An 18,658-nucleotide genomic window follows, 5' to 3' on the forward strand; every position below is an offset into this window, starting at 1 on the left:
GCCCTGCGTCTAAAGGATGCAACTTGGCACCTATTTTTAGGAACTGAGCTCTGTATAGGTGGGGCCTGAGTCAACTACTCTTTTCAGAAGTGTGTCTCTGAGGGCACTCTGCCTCATAGTGTCCTCAGTAATGTATGCATGGCTTTAACACATGTGCTGTCAATCAAACCCCCTTCTGCAGCCATGACCATCAAGCCAACAACTCTTGACTTTGAAACGAAGCCTAAACAACCAGCACTGAGAAGGAAAAGGAGGGATTAAAGGCCTTGAATTACTCCCATCTGTTTGAATAACTTCAATCTTTTAAGAGTCAAGAATATGAAGATAAACCACGCAGCAAAAGTTCTAATGTAGCCCGGTGGAATTTGGATTCTCAGGAAGAGGAAGCATTATTTTTATTTAGAAGTCTTAGGTATGGAAAATGTTTGCCTTTTTGAGGCTTCACACGCAAGGAAAACACTATTGTAGTGTTTGTATAAGTAAAGAAAGTGCTTTTTGGTTAAAAAAGTGAGGAAAGAAGGGGTAAGAAGGCGTTCTAGCTTAAAACTATTTGGCATGAGGAAGAGCAGTCAGAGGAAGGAGTCACCTCACATGCTCCTGAGATAATAATATTAAATGTCCCCTGCTGTCACTCTACTTACTCAGCATGACCTGACCTAGAAGAAAGTAGAACCCACCAAGAATTGCCATTTAGCTCCACAATGCCAAGACCTAACACATCCTAAGTAAATACAAAACAGCCAGCTTCCCCTATCTTTCCTCTCTGGTATCATTTTCCTTGGGCAGTGTTAAGTGTGTATACTCACGGCCTCATGGCAAACCCAAATAAAGAAAGAGGAAATTGCCCTTTGACTTACGGAAAGCACTTGACATACGTATATACTGTTTATTTTGTGCAAAATGTTTACAAGTGAGCTCTCTCCCATATCATTTACTAAGAAAGGCCAGTATATACATTACAGTTTTCCATATACAATATTGATTTCTATTAAAAGTAGGTCAAGGAGTGATATCCCTTCTGATTAACTCCAAGAAAAGCCTTCTAAAATGGTGTTCCTGTATGCTCCACACGATCTTTCAGGGCCAGGAGCCAGTCTAGTCTAGCTATTTTAGACTGTGCTGTCCAGTGTGGTAGCCACTTGTGGCTATTTAAATTTTACTTGATTACAATTAAATAACGTTAACTCTTCAGTTCCTCATTGGGGCATTAGCTACATTGTAAGCACTCAGTTGCCACATGTGGTAATGCATTACTGCCTACATGGCACGTTTCCGTCATTACAGAAAATTCTATAGACGGTGCCGATTGAGAGCACAGGATTTCAACACCACTTCGATACCAACTAAACTCTTTGACTGGCAAGTTTCCTATGTAGTGTAAGCTTCACTTTACTCATCTGCGATTAAACACGACTAAGTTTATCTACTTTAAATGATTGCAGTGGAGATTAAATAAAATAATATATAGGGGCACCTGGGTGGCTCAGTCGGCTAAGCATCTGCCTTCTGCTAAGGTCATGATCTGGGGGTCCTGGGATCCAGCCCTGCGTCAGGTCAGGCTCTCTGCTCAGTGGGGAGATTGCTTCTCCCTCTCCCTCTGCTCCTCCCTGCTGTTTGTGCTCTCTCTCTCTCAAATAAATAAATAAATATATTTTTTAAAAAAATAAAATAATATATATAAAATATTCACTTCAGTCTAAATCTAGGACAAAATATTTATTTTAAAATGATTATTGTTACATTACCTTGCTATATATTTAAAATGGCACTCGATCTAAAATCACAATAGTTCGATTGAAGTTATGAAGATGGATCCTACAATGTGTATGCAGTCAACTTTACTCTTATATTTGCATACAGATGCTAATGATGCTTATGGTGGTTTTATTCTTTCCACATATTGTCAATTACTCAAAGGTATGACTGATAGCTTCTTCATTTTCTCCTCTTATTCAAAACTACCTGCTTTCTCTTTCCACTGTGTGATAGATTTCTTCAATTGGTTCTTTAATTTCACTTAAGATAACCTTTCTTCAAACCTTCTGTTTTTATCCTTTCAGGAAGGAAATATGTTTGATTTAAACACATATACATAAATAAAATTATAGTTTCATGTATTTTCTCATTATAAATTTTGAATGTTTATAATCATCCAAAAACTCAATGGTTATACATTGTTAAGAGGAAAAAACAGATAGGAAAAGAAAACTTGGTGGAACATCAGAATATAGTTGGTAATGGATTAAGAGCAGTAAACATCAGATCTATAGTAGCATGCATAAATTAATTAACCTAAGATCAAGCAAAATTCGCAGTTACAGAATTGATTAGCTATCATACAATTTGGTTTACTCATTTGAGTCATGAAGACATTGCAAACATCAGCACCTAGATTCTTACTATTTATTATTTTAGTTGTTTCAGACACTGACTTTCATTCTTCGTTTGGTAGCAATCTAATACAAGCTTTTTTTTTTTTTAATTTTATTTATTTGAGAGAGAGAGAATGAGAGAGAGAGAGCATGAGGAGGGGAGGGTCAGAGGGAGAAGCAGACTCCCCGCCGAGCAGGGAGCCTGATGTGGGACTCGATCCCGGGACTCCAGGATCATGACCTGAGCCGAAGGCAGTCGCTTAACCAACTGAGCCACCCAGGTGCCCCGTTTGATAGCAATCTAATCAATTTTTATGAAATTCCTGTGAAAGTAAGATGGATGGATAGGTGGGTAGATAGATGGATAAATGAGTAGATGGATTATGAGACAGATAAATAGGCAGATAGAGAAACAGATAGATGATAGATAGATAGACAGGTAGAAAGATTCATAAGGTGATTCCTTGTATCAGAAATTTTAGAAAGTTGAAGTGGGACATTTGCTCCCTCTCCAATACACAAATGTACTTTATCTTCACAGTGCCTGATAGCTATACCTATTAAAACCTGTACTGTACTCAACTGAAACCTACATAAGACTGTTGCTTCTTAGGATCAGACCAATGCCCCCACTGAGAATAATTTTAAAAGCTGGATCAATTACAAATATATATATGTGTGTGTGTAGGCAACAGGGATCAGCCGAACAATAAGGACCAGAGGGAGTACAATTCAAGAAAGGCAAGAACCTTCCAAATGTGAGCCGAGGTTCTGAGGCTGCCCCTGGAGGTTATTTGTTGATTCTGGATGCAGCTAGAGGCTGAGAATCCATGCTCAGCCCAGGAAGAACACTGCTGCTGAGGAACAGGAAAACATAACTTTTGCCAGTTATATTGGACTGGAATGACAAACTTGGAGAGTAATGGGACCTCAAATTCAGTTTTCTCTCCAAGTTATTTGCTGAATTCCAACATTTCACAGGATAGCAGCTATAACCATAAGCCCAAATACAGGAAAAAAAAAAAAAAGGAATAGCCCACATGTTCATGCTACTTAGGAAACAAGATCTATTAGGAGAACAAGACAGTTGAAAGTCCTCAAAGGAAAGGAGAAATGACTTAAATAATCTGCAATAACTGCTTTGTCCCTGGAGGTGCTTAATAGTATGGAATTAGTTAGAGGAGGAATGAGGATTCTGTCTCCACCCTGAAAGATGGGAGATGAAATAGCAAAGATTTTGGAACTTGGTCAGGCTTGGGGTGATAAAATTGGTGGCTTGAGTATACTCAAATGCAGCCAGTCTCCCCCTGAAGACATTTATCAAATTCTGAAGCTTCACAGGGTGTGAGGCTAAATATCCAAGCTGAAGACTTCTGAAAAGTAGAACAAAAATAGAATCTGACAGATTCTCAATGAAACCCTAAATTAAGGTAGTCAGCCTCTTCCCCTCTCCACTCTATCCGCCTACCAGAGGAAAGGCTGAACCTCTCTGATGAAAATAATCTCATCTAGAAATTTTTTGTCTTTGTTTTTAAAAACACAATGCCTGAGTTTCAATTAAAAAAACATAGTAGGCAGGGCGCCTGGGTGGCTCAGTTCTTAAGCGTCTGCCTTCGGCTCATGTCATGATCCCAGGGTCCTGGCATCGAGCCCCACATCAGGCTTTCTGCTCGGCGGGAAGCCTGCTTCTCCCTCTCCCACTCCCCCTGCTTGTGTTCCCTCTCTCGCTGTCTCTCTCTGTCAAATAAATAAATAAAATCTTTAAAAAAATTAAAAAAAAAACCACATAGTAGGCATGTAAAGAGACAGAACATTGTCACTAGTAACGGAGAGAAAAAAACAGGGAAAAGAAGCAGCTGTTGTAGATATTTGAGTTTGCATATAAGAACTTTAAAATAATAATGACTGATACATTTCAGAAAATACAGGAAATAACAGGCACAGTATATGAAGAGATGGAAATTTTATAATAAAGTTAAAATTCCAAAGTGATATTGAAATGGACATTCTGGAATTGAAAAATACAATTGTTAGAAATTAAGAACTCAATGGAAAGTTTAACAGTAGATTAGAGACAGCAAAAGACAAGAAATCTGGAAGACAGATGGGTAAGGAATAGAAAGATTTGATTTGGATGTTTTATATTGACTATCAAAAAGTGCTCACTAGATTTTCTGCAGCAATATAAGATTGTTGGATCATAGTCCATTAAATGTAGTCCAGAAATTTTCTGATAGCTATACCTATTAAAATCTAAGTCTTTTTGCATATGTTACTGAAAAGTCACATCTACAGCTTCTTATATTTGTTTAGTTTATGCCTAAGTGAAGGGCAATAGTGCCACTCCCTCAGTACAGCTTGCTTCTGCCATCCAGTGTAGTTGTTCTCTTCATAGGTTGCAATGTATGTCTTACCTAAGTCTGTGATAAAGGATATTGAATGGAACAGAGCCAATAACATATATAAAGTCAGACTACTCCTAAAGACCTCCCTCTGAGGGGAAACTCACATATGAGTTTAGGTCTACTCATGTGTCTGCATTTGTATGTGTTCTTGGTAACCTGAAATAAGATGTATCTGGTTAAGGGATTTCGAAATTCTATGTGCTTCTTTACTAGGTCATCAGTCATCTTGAATTTGTTCCCTTTTCTACTTTTGCTGGTACTACCATTTGTGGCTGAAAGCCTATTGTCCTTGACATAAAATATAGACATCATCTAGGAATTCATTTAGTTCAGTTTCTTTTCTAGTTCATTAATATTAAAGCTTTCCAAGAAAAGCTAGTGAATATTTCTTTTTCCTTTAATTTTCCCTTAACCATAATATCTATACTTTATAAAAGAATTCTGCCAGGGATTTAAGTAGGTGATTTACATTTGTTTTCTCTTATGGTCACAGCAACCCCAAGAGGTTGGTGTTATCCCCATTTCATATAAGGAAATTGAGGATGAGTGAAGTTAAACTTTTCCAAAGATAAAAGTTCATAATTAAAAAAAGTGGGGACTGGACTCAATTCTGTTGCTTCCAAATGTTTGGATTATTTGAGGTATATTATTTATCCTGACCTTAATCTAAAAAAGTTCCATCCAATCACTATTATGTATGCTGGATGATATACTTTGAGAGGGATCACCTCTTTTACAGATTAATGACTACTGTGGTTAGGCATAGGGTAGGTCTACAATAGATGGGCTCTGGCAAGGCCTTTGTCTGGCATGGTAACAAAGTGAATGATGAGCAGACACTCCAGAGACAAGATGAATGGACGAGCGAGAGCTTTAAAGTTGGGACAACGAAACTTCAGTCATCTGAGATGTAATCTCTGCACCAATGGGGTCAATCTAAGATTTTTTGAAGGACAAAAATTCTAGAATGTTTAGAATTAAAGAAATTGAATATATAAATACTCAAATTCTACATTATTATCTAAGCCCACTAGTTAGGGTTGAGCAATCTGCTTTGGACACTCTTGGTGGCATGACCCATTCAGTTGTCATGAAAACAGAATTAGGGTATTAGTAACTGAATTGTAGTTGAATTTAATTAACTGTAATTTTCACCTGTTCAAGTGTAATTCTATTAAAACTATGTCATGATATTAAGGACACAGGAATGAGGCCTTCAGGGATATAGACTCATATTTAGATCATATCTCATAGTCTTATGTAGGGTGATCATATGATTTGTCATGCAAACCAGGGTGCTTTTGAGAGTGAAAGGAGCACTATTAATAATCATGCTAGCACAACAGCACAATTTGGGATAGTCCAGAGAAAACAGGGATGTGGAATCACCCGACAATTAGCCAAATGTGGACCCTCTTGACTCACCATTGGTGTCCATGTGCAGGAAGATTTCTAGTGATCTGGCTTCCAGCATAAAAAAGAAAAAAGGAAAAAGTTCTTTCCAAGGTAGTTCAGTGTGTGGATAACTCCTATCTTTTAAATATAATCTGGATTAAACCCGTCCCTTATAACAGAGACTAGAGTGAATTAAAGAACTCCAGAGAATCTATGAAATTTGATTCAGAGGAAAAAAAGGGAGAGAAGTTATAATTAGGGAACTACCTGGTTAAAAAATTGACAAAGTATTAGACACTCCTAATAGACTTTTTCTTAAATTTTAATTAAAATAAGAGTAAGAAAATAAGTAGGAAAAAGCAGCATAAAATAGCATGAATTGCTAATAATGAGAGAGAATTTGTATGTTTTTATGTTTGTGTAAGAGAGAAGATGAACACAAAGAAGAAAATGAGGAAGAGGAAGACAAGAAGAGGAGAAAGGGGAGGAGGAGAAAATATGCTGAAGTTTTTGCAGAATTTCCAACAGTGGTTATCACTAAGAACAAACATGAATCTCTTTTGGATGACGCATTGCATAGAGCACCCTCTGAATCAGAAGGGGACACATAGCTTTCCCAAATAACAGAAAAAGATTTTGACTCATGTTACTATGACCAAACTATGAGGTCCTCCCTCAGTACCATGTGAGATAACTTTTGGACCAACCCAAGCTATAGTCCTAACTCATCTCCACTCCTGCCCCTCTCAGTATGTATTTAGCCATGCACCACATCTCTCAACAGAAGGGAGAAGATGAAGTGGACCCTTAGGTTCTTAAGGAAGCATTTTGGAGACACATGGTGAACTCTGTATAATTCTGTATGCTTTGTACCATACAAAAGATAGTTTACACGTTGTATCCGACAACCTAAGTTAATCTTGTAATGTATGGGGTAGAAGTTTCAAGCTCTACTCAGCAAATTTGGATAGGACCAAAAATTAAAGACTTTAGATATAGTTCAGAAAAAAAAGTAAAAAAGAAAGGGGGAGAAATTATAAGAGCCAAGTGTTCAGTGATGGTAGAATAAAAAAAAAATTGCCTGCCCTATCTGAAAGAAATGCCACACTTGAATCAATCTCAACACAATGCAAATAAAGTAAGTAAGTCAAGATATCATAAAGAGGCACTGCTGGAGGATGGTAAGGGTCACTGACTTGATGAGGCAAACCAATAACATAGCTTTTAAAATTAGTTAATTTTTGGGGGCGCCTGGGTGGCTCAGTCGTTAAGCGTCTGCCTTCGGCTCAGGTCATGATCCCAGGGTCCTGGGATCGAGCCCCACATCAGGCTCCCTGCTCCGCGGGGCGCCTGCTTCTCCCTCTCCCACTCTCCCTGCTTATGTTTCCTCTCTCGCTGTGTCTCTCTCTGTCAAATAAATAAATAAAATCTTAAAAAAAAAATTAGTTAATTTTTTGAAATAGCTGAAAAATGAACATGTTATATTCTTGATGTGCTCAAAAAGATTCAGGAAGAGAAGCTTCTACAAAACTGTTACAGGTGTTATTCAGGAGAGAATAGGATGAAATGAAAGAATGGAAAAAATGAAGGCTAAAATAGGTTGCAAGAAAATGCAAAATTTAAGAAAAAAGTTAAAATAGAATTTGAGATAGTAAAAAGCACTTACGAAAAAAAAAATTCAATCAATGGAGTGGGGAAAGACCTCAGAAATTTTTCCATAATGTAGGAACAAAATCAAAAGATGAAAATGATGACCTAAATAATGATGGATATGAAGGACAGAGATATGATCAAAGGAACATAACTGTTTCAAAGGAAGAAAGGGAAAAAGAGCAAGGACATATACAATTAAACTTAAAAGAAAAGAAAAAGTTTTCAAGCCGAAGAAGGATCTGAGAGGACAAAACCAAAGGGTGCATCAAGACACCTGGATATGCCCTTATACATTTCTGAATTTTAAAGATAAAAAAATAACAAATAATAAAAAAGATAAGCTGGTCTCAAAGTTCTTCACCAAGAAACTCTATACTGTGATAAAGTAGAATATTGTGTATAAGGTGTTTTACTTTTGTTTGTTTTCATGATAGACATAAATTTGAGTGAAGAATTCTCTTTATAGACAAGATTCTGTTATTTATGTATGAGGGATTAGAAGCATATTTTTCAAAATATAAAAAATTCTTAGATAAAGAAAATGATTAATACACCCTCACCGGGGAGGAGCCTTTTGCATCTGAATGCAAACGATGATTCCAAATTAAAAATAGAAGAATAGAAAATTTATTGTATAATAATGCTTATTATTTGAATTAAAACCAAACAAATACTATAAATGCAGTTACAAAACTGAATGTAAATGCAAAAAAAAATCTTTAAAAAATGTATATGGAAAAGAATATATTTTAGATATTCATGACATTTATCTTATCTCATATTATCTTAATAATGTAATAATTCAGGGTTCTAATCACAAATTAAAATAGATTCTGTAAATGTTGAAAGTGAAGAAAAGCAAGGGAAATAAAATTGAGTTGAACTTTTTTGGAGTTTGATGAACTTAGACGTTCATACATTCATTCATTGAGTGAATAAGTCATCAAATATTTATGGAGCACCTGTATGTCAAGTTCTGCGCTAGATACAGTGTGAATAAGATCACATTCGGGCCCATGAGAAAGTTTCTTATTCATGGGCCTAAGTAAATATAGAAATATATATAAAGTGGGATAAGTTTATGAAGAAGAAATTGGTGATACAAAAAGGAAAAGTAAACACTTTGAGTAGTCAGGGTAAGCACCTTAAGATATTGACCAAATTTTAAATTTCATCAGAAGAATAAATACAAAAAGAAAAAAAAAGAATGAGGCAAAAAAACTTGATAAACCAATATGGCATACTAACTCTAACAAAAATTACAATTTACAAAGCTACATTAATTCAAATGCAGTGAAATTAGCATTGATTCAACATTCCTTTTAGTGGAATAAAAATAATCATTCTGAATTAAACAACAGTGCTTAGTAAATGTAAAAAAATGAAAGTTATTTCCCAGAGTTTGGAAACTCAACTAAATAGTTGGGGGAAAAATTATTTCAAAGGCTCACCTTATACTTTAAAACATATTCCAAGCTAATAAAATACTTATGTGTAAATGCAATAAATAACAATAAGAAATAGAAGCACTTTTTTTTTTCAAAGTTATATATAGTCAACATTTCACACAGCGTAAGAGTATGCATAAAATAAAAACTTTCTCCTAGCCTGGACACACAAAGCTTTTTCATATGCAAAATAGACTGCTGTTAAATTTTTCATGTATCCTGAAATGTTCTCTGTATATAAAAGCACACATATGTGTTTATATGTGCATAAAACGCATGTATACATATATGTCTATATATAAAGCCACAGTTTTCATTTTTATACAAATGGGAAAATTATATACCCAGTGGTCCACACTTGCTTTTAGTTTTTATGAAGAATGATGCAAATCCATTTCTATCACCAAACTGATAAAAGTCATTCACCATAATTAAATATTAAAAAATTTTAAGGTTATTTATCATTTCAATAACTGAAGAAACAGGGGCGCCTGGGTGGCTCAGTAGGTTAAGCATCTGCCTTGGGCTCAGGTCATAATCCCAGGGTCCTGGGATCGAGCCCCGCTTCGGGCTGCCTGCTCCGCGGGAAGCCTGCTTCTCCCTCTCCCACTCCCCCCCGGTTGTGTTCCCTCTCTCGCTGTCTCTCTCTGTCAAATAAATAAATAAAATCTTAAAAAAAAAATAACTGAAGAAACATACTTGAAAATATTCAATACCCATTCATGACTAAAAACTTTCAACTAAGAATAAAGGAAACTTTAAACTTCACAAGCAGCATGTGCAGAAAATCCTATAGCTAATAGCACACTTAATGATAAACAGTGGATGCTTTGTCTTTATTAAGAATGAGATGGGGGCACCTGGCTGGCTCAGTTGGTAGAGCATGTGACTCTTGATGGCGGGGTCATGAGTTCAACCCCTACACTGGGTGTAGAGTTTACTTAAAAAAAAAAAGAAGTCAAAGATGTCTCCTCTTGCCCCTTTATTTTGGCATCATACTGGAAGGTCCTGCCAGTATAATAGGACAAGAAAAAGAAAGATGAGACATAATAATGAAAATGGAAGAAGTACAATTATCATTATTCATAGATAACAAGACTATATATTTTAAAAAGTCCAAAAAATTACTATAACTAGTAGAAGCACAATCAAATACCACCACACATCTAGTAGAATGTAGAATACCACAACACATTTAGTAGGACACCATTTTTTTAAGTGAATATTTCTATATGCTCACATGCACATACATACATAGAAAAAAAAAAACTAGGTGGAAATACACCTGTTTCTCACTAAATAGGAATATCAATCATTTTTTATTTTGTTTAAATTTCCTCTATCTCTTAATAGAAAATCACATACTCTATTTATAACAAGAACAAAACAAACCCCCTTTAAATTTTTTCAAATAAGAAATATGCTGTCATTTGCCATCAGACAATATGTGTTTATAAGTAGATGAACTTTTCATGGCCACAGATTTTTATGTCTTATTTTTCTGTTGTCTATGTACATAAGAAACAACTAGATTGTTTATAGCATTATTTAATAATCTTCTTTCCCCCAAACTTGCACATGTCATTCTACTATTTTCTAGCATTTTACAGGTTGGAGAAATACTCTGGGCAGCTTAAATTTGTTTCTTTGTATATGACTGATTTTCTTTCCAGGATGCTTGTAGATTTTTATTCTTTATCGAAGATATTTGATTTTTTTAATGGAAGAAGTAACTCAGTGATATATGATAATAACAACACTTGTCTACAAATGAGCATTATGTATATGCCAATTAAATTCCAACACATTTCAAACATCCTCCAACATATTCATAAGAAATATATGAAAAAAATTCCCCCTTTTTGTTTGTTGGTTGTTTTTGTTTATTTTTGAATGAAGAAACAGAGATACAGGGGGGTTAGATATTTTTCCCGACATACTTTCCTGAAGTCCAACGGTCAGAAATTAGGTCCAGACAGTCTGGTACCAAATTCAATGCTTTCAATTGCCAGGTTATAAGTTTTACTCTTTATAATAATGGGCAAAACATTTAATATAAAAATTCTTTATCTTTTAGAAGTAATTACATAAAATATATTTTTAAATGACTTCACCCATGATATAAGAATAAAATAGGTATCTCCATAGTGCAGTTGTAACAAATAAACAATGTGATATAATTCATCTAAATATTCTTGCTGTACCAGTGTGCTGTTTATCATTCTATTCCTCTAAGCTGAGGATCTACCCTCTGTGGCTCTGCTTGGGATACTGGAATATTTCTCCCCTGCCAGCTGGCAAGATGGCAAATTTCATCAGTGGAGGACCCTGGAGGGATCCTAGAGGAGAAACTGTTCTTGGTTTCTGCACATCCTCTCCCCTGGGAGGCTCCTGCAGGGCTCTGTGGCCAGACCACACGGCTCCTCTCAACGGGACCTCTCTCAGCACCCGAGAAGGTGATTTCCCAGTCAGTTTTCTAGTGTAGCCCCTCAGGGAATTTGTCTGCCATCCAGTGGGCCACAGGAGTGCCCTCTCCAGTGAGGTCTGAATCCCAGACTTAAGGACAGGGGTCCATTTCTATATTTGGTTCCTTCTTGGGTGCTTGGTGTCCCCTAGAGGTCACGGCTGTTCCCTATATCTGCTTTGTGTATATTCCTTAGGGTTCTATTTAGCCCTTTGTACCCAATTCCCTGTTACTCCTATCTCCTGTTATAGTTAATGATTCTTTAAACTTTCCCTTTCTGAATGACTATATGTCTCTTGTCTCCTCATTGAATTCTTACTGGAAAAAAAAAAAACATTAAATGCTATAAAGTATAAATGGCTATTTTTGTGGTTAAATATCCTGTATATGTATTTGTGGTTATCTCCAAACCTCCCAGTCTTAAAATGTCCATGTTTCAATAATCTCACTTATATGCTAGAAATAAAAACACTGGGGCACCTGGGTGGCTCAGTCGGTAAGCGTCTGCCTTCGGCTCAGGTCATGATCTCAGGGTCCTGGGTAGAGCCCCGCATCCAGCTCCCTGCTAGGTGGGAAGCCTGCTTCTCCCTCTCCTACTCCCCCTGCTTGTGTTCCCTCTCTCGCTGTCTCTCTCTCTGTGAAAGAAAGAAAAAAAAGAAAGAAAGAGAAAGAAAGAAAGAAAGAAAGAAAGAAAGAAAGAAAGAAAGAAAGAAAGAAAGAAAGAAAGAGAAAGAAAGAATAACATCTATCTTAAAGGATAGGAGTAGATAACACAAATGTTTCTAAAAATACTTTACATATTGTGAAAGCACAATAGAAATGTAGGCTATTATTACTACTGAGTAACGTCTCTGAGGGTGGGCCCATTTCTCTCTTGCCACTCCTGGGTACCCACTGTCTTTTACAGGGATTGGTACACTATGGGTGCTCACTAAATGTTGGTTTGATGAACAGATGTATAAATACATCTCTATTACTCCATTTCATGTTTATTAGGTCTATTTGAACTGAATTTCAAAAATGTCACATAAATAAATCAAGTGCTTTCAACTTTACAAAAGGTAAATATTATATCATAAAAAATACCTAATATTCTTCAACTGTATCCCAAAATCTTCTGGAATCTTGCCTCAAACATTTGTTGTTATAAACAAAGATAGAAAATATGGAGCAAACTATGTAATCAAAAAGACTAAAACTTTGGTGCACTGCTTAATTAGCTATTTTCTTTTTTTAAAAAATTTTTTATTGTTATTAATTAGCTATTTTCAGGTGCATTTTGTAAGGTTATTCACTCTTGATAACCTGATAAGACACATATAATTGACTACAATTCTTCTTTCGTTATCTTTAAGTGCAAATGATAGGTTCTGATGGCAAACTGTTTATATTATGGCATAACTTGAATACTGTTTAAAGCATTTACTAAGTGGATAAATAACTTCACATTTGTTGCCCTTTATTTTTAGGGAGAAGAGAAATTACATTCATAAACTGTTTTACACTCTCAATAGTCTCTCCTACAATATTTTCACCAAAAAGCCTAGACAGATACCAAGCTAAAATATGTCACTATGGCCCAGAGGAAGCTGTACAATTTTTCCTTCTTGCATCAGTACATAGGCTTGTATACATATACCGTTTGTTCCCCCTATTGCAACATTTTTTTCTTAATCATCTCCAGCAGCTTTGTCAAGGAATTTCATTGTTTTTGTTTTTTTCTCTAAGAGTGTAGAATTAGTAACATTTCACAAGGGGCATTGATTGTAGGGAGGAAAGGAAGGCAAGGATTCTGTATTCCAAACACTTTTTCTCAAAGTAATAAAAATTTACTTATTTTTAGTGGACTTCCTGTGTGTGTGTGTGTGTGTGTGTGTGTGTGTGTGTGTGTGGTGTTTCTGAAAAGAAAGGAGACTAAAGGAAAACCTCTGAGCCATTATATGTGTGTATTTATACAGTGTAATACATGTGTAGACATTTTCCTTTAGCTTCACCTAAATTAAGAACATCTGTATAAAGTAGATATTGACTTTGTGATTTAACAACATCCCAGTGAATGTATTAGGATCTAATGCTATCCCAAGCAAGAATAATGAATTAAGTCAAAAACACACCTGAAGCATATATTTGTCTTATGAAATATATAATAAATAGATAAGTGAATGAATGAATGAATGAATAAATGAATGACAGTTGAGAGTTTTTGAGGGACAGATTTAGCAATACACAACTAGAAACATTGGGCTTTCTCATGAATTGACCACTTTTTTCAAGAATGTCATAAACTGCTTTGTGTGTCTATTAAGGATATTTGTTTGGGGGCTCCTGGATGGCTTAGTCATTAAGCGTCTGCCTTTGGCTCAGGTCATGATCCCAGGGTCCTGGGATCGAGCCCTGCATCGGGCCTCCTGCTCCACGGGAGGCCTGCTTCTCCTTCTCCCACTACCCCTGCTTGCGTTCCCTCTCTCACTGTGTCTCTCTCTGTCAAATAAATAAATAAAATCTTAAAAAAAAAAAAAAGAATATTTGTTTGCATCCTTCATTGCACTCAGTGCATTTTGTTATTGTAAATAAAGCACCTAAACATGTCTAAGTAACATTTGATTTGTTTATATTGGGAATTGGGAGAATGTGTAAGAATGGCTTAGCATGAGCATTTTAGACTGTGGATTGAAAAAAATAAGCAAGAAGAAATAAAACTCTAAACAAAAATTCATTGGGGCATGGAAGAGGGAAATCCAGAACAGCCAGTGTCATTGTCTTTGAAGCTTTAACTGAGCACTGTTTCCTCATCTATTTTTATTGACTAACAAAACAGCTGGTCATGTTTTGCTTCAATTATCATTTTAGGTTGACAGGTCAGTTTCTTTTCCTCTTCAAGCCTCAGTCATTTAAACAATAATACTCTATTGACAGGTCATAAAAACGTGGATATTGGCAGCTATATTTGACACAAAGTTTTTTCAGAGCTCATCATTTAAGTTGATGTATTAGAAGCACAATCCATAGCTGATCACCTTGCCCCAAACTGGGAAATCACGTATTAACACAAACAACATTCCTTGCCTGTCTGCGAGGCACTGAGTAGGTAAGTACAACTTGCTTTGCACTTGATGAACTTATGGTTGTCTATTGATTCAAAGAACTTGGAAACAAACATCTTACAGAGATGCTTTCAAATAGTTCCCTCTGATTATAAATATATCTTATGGAGGTTTTATAGAATGCATTTGCCCTAGCTGGCCAACAAAATCTCTGTTTTAAATTTCTATTAAAAATAATGCCATTTTGAGTGCTATGCTGCATACTTTTCATGTAATATTCCAGGTAATATCCACAACATGTCCAAGAGATACTATTTTTAACTTTATTATCTTAGAAAGTAGAAAAATGAAGCCAAGAGTAGTGAAGTAACTTTCTTAGATTGCGCAATTTTTACGTGCCAAATACAGGATTTAGCTTGGGCTTGCCTATCGCCAAAGTATATTTTCAACAATTTTATCACATGAGTCTGTATAGGAAAGAACATACTCTCATATGCTCACAAATTACAGCTGTGTTCAATGACTGTGTTCAGCTCAGTATTTCAAAATTAAGTAATGTATTCATTCAATAAGTATTTTGAAGATATACTCCACACAGGGCACATACTGATACGTAATTGTGAATAACACAGACAAATAAATCATAACACAGTGTAGAACATGTCAGAATCATCACATAGATATATGTAGAGGATGACTGCATTTGAAGGAGGGGTTGCATTTGAGGGAACATCAGAAGGAGACATCCTGGGATCATTTTATCACTTCCCTTTAAGCCATCCGGCATTTTCTATTCTGTAGAATCCTGGACTTCTCAAAGTGATTATATAGGGGGACATCAAGGAGGTGAACTATTTTCCACAGACTCATGTCTCTTATTGAAATAGCTATTCACATGTCTAGAGCTGAGGTTTCTATTATACTGTCTTTCCAGTTCTGATTAATGACAATTTGACTTGTCTTCTTGCTCTTCAAGTCCCGGATATGCTGGGCATAGAAGACATATCAAATCTATTGTTGTGAGGAAGTAAACAATTATAAGTGAATAATGAAGAGTATAAAAAAAATAAGCAATAATACCAGGGCCAAAATAAGTAAGCTTGAGATGAATGAAATGAAAACAGATGGTTGGAACATTCCTATCACAGGAAGAAGTATCAGGCGCAGGAGCTTACTTCAGGAATTCCTGTAAATTGATTTACAGATACGACAACAGGAGAAGAGAATTGACATCACTTCTACAATCATCTGACAGCCTACTAGTACATAAACAATTCAGAAAATATCTTGCCAGATTCAAGAGCTAATTCTATTGAAATCTAGTTAGAAATTGAATTTTAAAAATTATGTTTAAATGGTTCCCTTGTCCCTAATAATCTCATAGCCACTCAGCACACCCAGTTTTCTTCCTTTACTCCCACAGTTCGTAACTGCCTATTTTATATGGGATTATGTATTTATTGTCTACCTTCTCCACCAGAATGGAAGTCCCACTTGGGCAGGAAACATGTTTTTGTTCACCATGGTATATATAGCAGGTGCCTGGTTCCCAGGGTCATTCCATGAATTTGCTGCTTGAATAAATGAATAGTGATTTTAAAGGTCTATTAGTATTTACCTCAGTATTTTTGTGTACTTGTCCCTCTTCTCCAAAAGAGGAGCTCCTTAAGAACAAAATTATAATCTTAACTTGTATTTGTGTCTTCTGAGTCTAGGCTAAAGAGATACTCAACCATTTAGTGTTAAGTGAATTAATTCCACCCAGATGTTGCAACATGCTTCACTGATGCAAACAATTCCACCATAAAACTTCCTCAAATGACTACAATGGAGAGAGAGGGAAGATCCCAGGACTTATTGAAAATAGTTTTCCTTATTTCTGTCTAAAGAAATTCTTTGTTAATTTGAATTTTTACAGTACTTTTCTGTGTTTATGTGCCTTATATTGTTAGTTATTTCCATGTTGACTGACCTGTACCCAAACCTTGAAACTTTGATCCCACTCCAGCCCAACTCCAGCCTCTCTCCAAACACAGGCTAGATCTTGGTACAGATGATAATTCAGTGCTATTTCCCTTAGCAAACAAAAATCCAAGATAATAGTTTACCAGACTAGACCAGAGTGCAAGAAATCACTTGGGAAGTTTATAAAAATGCACTGATATTCAGAGAGTCAAAATCGATGAGAGTAAGCTACATTTTGCTTTAAACTATAAGTTGCACAGAGAAATCTGAATTTTAATAATCATGCTAGGAGGGTGAGTTGAGAACCTCTGGGCCAGATCATAAGACTTGAGAGTTTAAAGAGGATGTTTTATGCATCCCTGCATTGTCAGTGCCCATGCCTGACCCATAATTGGTGTTTACATGCTCCCTTAAAATGTAGATGTCTATGCTCCCGGGGCAATCTGTTTTTTTGTGATATATTTTATTTTGTTAAACTCTTTCTGTCCCAGAATTCAGTTCCTATTATTTCTTGTCCTATGCTCTGGCTTGGTCACAGTAGAAATTCAAACTATTGATATATTTAATGAGAGCCTTCTTTATGCCATCAGCAACTTCCAATATCACATAAGATATCTGAATTGTTTATTAAGAGCCAGTTGAACACAAAAAACTTGACAAAGTCCTATAGCCATTGGGACCCACGCAAATTGTTTAGTCATAAATGAATAAGAGTTGAATTCACTCCTTTACAAACCAGTAAAAGAATCTAGATTTTGTTCTTCAGATAATGCAATGTCATAAATTGAACTGTGCTTAAAAACAAATTTTATTTCAAGTTATATGATTTTATGTCTCCTAAAATACTTTATTCACTACTATTTTAAAATTGCAAATCTCTAATAATCTTCCACAAAACTGAACAGAAATTGAAACAGTGGTATCTAAAAATATGTGCAATCAAACAACAAAAGGGCAGTTTCACTGCCTAAGTGACCATATTTTAATATGATAGTTTCTGTTTATGTTGCCATTACAAAATTTAAACTTAACTTTTTTACAGCTTTTTGCAGTTCTTAAGCACACAGGTATGTAGGCTATAAAATTTTTAGTATCATAGTACTACAGAAATTTTAATATCTTAACTTAGAAAGTTGTCACACTCTTAGAGATTTTTCTATTTTAAAATTTATGTTAGTAATACATGAACAATGCTTTCTTGCTGTAAAGCATTTAACAGCACCACAACCTAATGATACATCTTAGAAAGTTTTCTATGTCAGTATCAACCAAACTATCCCATTTTTATCAATTCTGTGTAATATTTTGTGATATGAATGAACCACAATTTATTTAATCATTCCCTTATTAATAGGCATATAAATTGTATCCAACTTTTCTCTTACAAAATCAATACGGCAATAAATATCCTCCATCATTGCTGGTTGTACTCATGCCTAGTGTTTCTTTTACATAAATAGATAAAAGTTGACATGGGATTTTTTTGGTTGACATTTTTAATTTTATTTAACACTATTAAATTGTCTCTCCAAGAGGTCATACCATTTCTGTACTACCCCCAACAACATGACAGGGTCTATTTCTTCATATATCTGTATGATATATAAGTATATATTTGTATAATGCAAATTGTTACACAACTTTTCTTTCATTTTGATGAAAAATATTATGCTTAACTATTACATTAATTTTATTTTCTCAATTATTTGTAATGCTTTTCACAATTTAATATGCTTCTCCATTTATAGTTTTGCTTTGGTTCACATACTTTGCTCCAATTTTGAATTTTCTTGTGTCTTCTTTGGTATATGCTTCCTATATATCCTGGACATTAAGTTTTGTTGCTTATATGTGCTACAGTATTTTCTTTCTTTTTTTCTAGTTTTTAGTTAATATATTGTTCATAGAACAG

The 18,658-nt window shown here is 35.3% G+C and overlaps 1 protein-coding gene across 1 annotated transcript in view; it reads right to left on the reverse strand.

Annotated features, from left to right (window-relative positions):
• XIRP2 (xin actin binding repeat containing 2) overlaps positions 1–18,658 on the reverse strand; it is a 341,970-nt gene that overhangs the window by 65,677 nt on the left and 257,635 nt on the right. The gene's annotated exons all lie outside the window — the stretch shown is intronic.

This window comes from Phoca vitulina, unplaced genomic scaffold (assembly GCF_004348235.1).
Source record: "Phoca vitulina isolate PV1807 unplaced genomic scaffold, GSC_HSeal_1.0 scaffold1, whole genome shotgun sequence".
Taxonomy (NCBI): Eukaryota; Metazoa; Chordata; class Mammalia; order Carnivora; family Phocidae; genus Phoca; species Phoca vitulina.